Below are 200 nucleotides of genomic sequence, written 5' to 3' on the forward strand. Positions count from 1 at the left end.
AAGTATATGATATGCTTGAGATAGATATTAATTTGATACCTCAGTCATACCTGTGAAATCGTCTACAGAGACTCGAAAAGCGAAGCAAATAACTTTGAATTGACCCTCTCTCCGGTTGCTAGAAAGACACGTCATTTTCTTCGTGTATGCCTATTCGTGCATTCGTAATTGCAAATATAAATTCCATTCTCAAAGGTTTT

Source organism: Penaeus monodon, chromosome 31 (genome assembly GCF_015228065.2).
Source record: "Penaeus monodon isolate SGIC_2016 chromosome 31, NSTDA_Pmon_1, whole genome shotgun sequence".
NCBI classification, from domain to species: Eukaryota; Metazoa; Arthropoda; class Malacostraca; order Decapoda; family Penaeidae; genus Penaeus; species Penaeus monodon.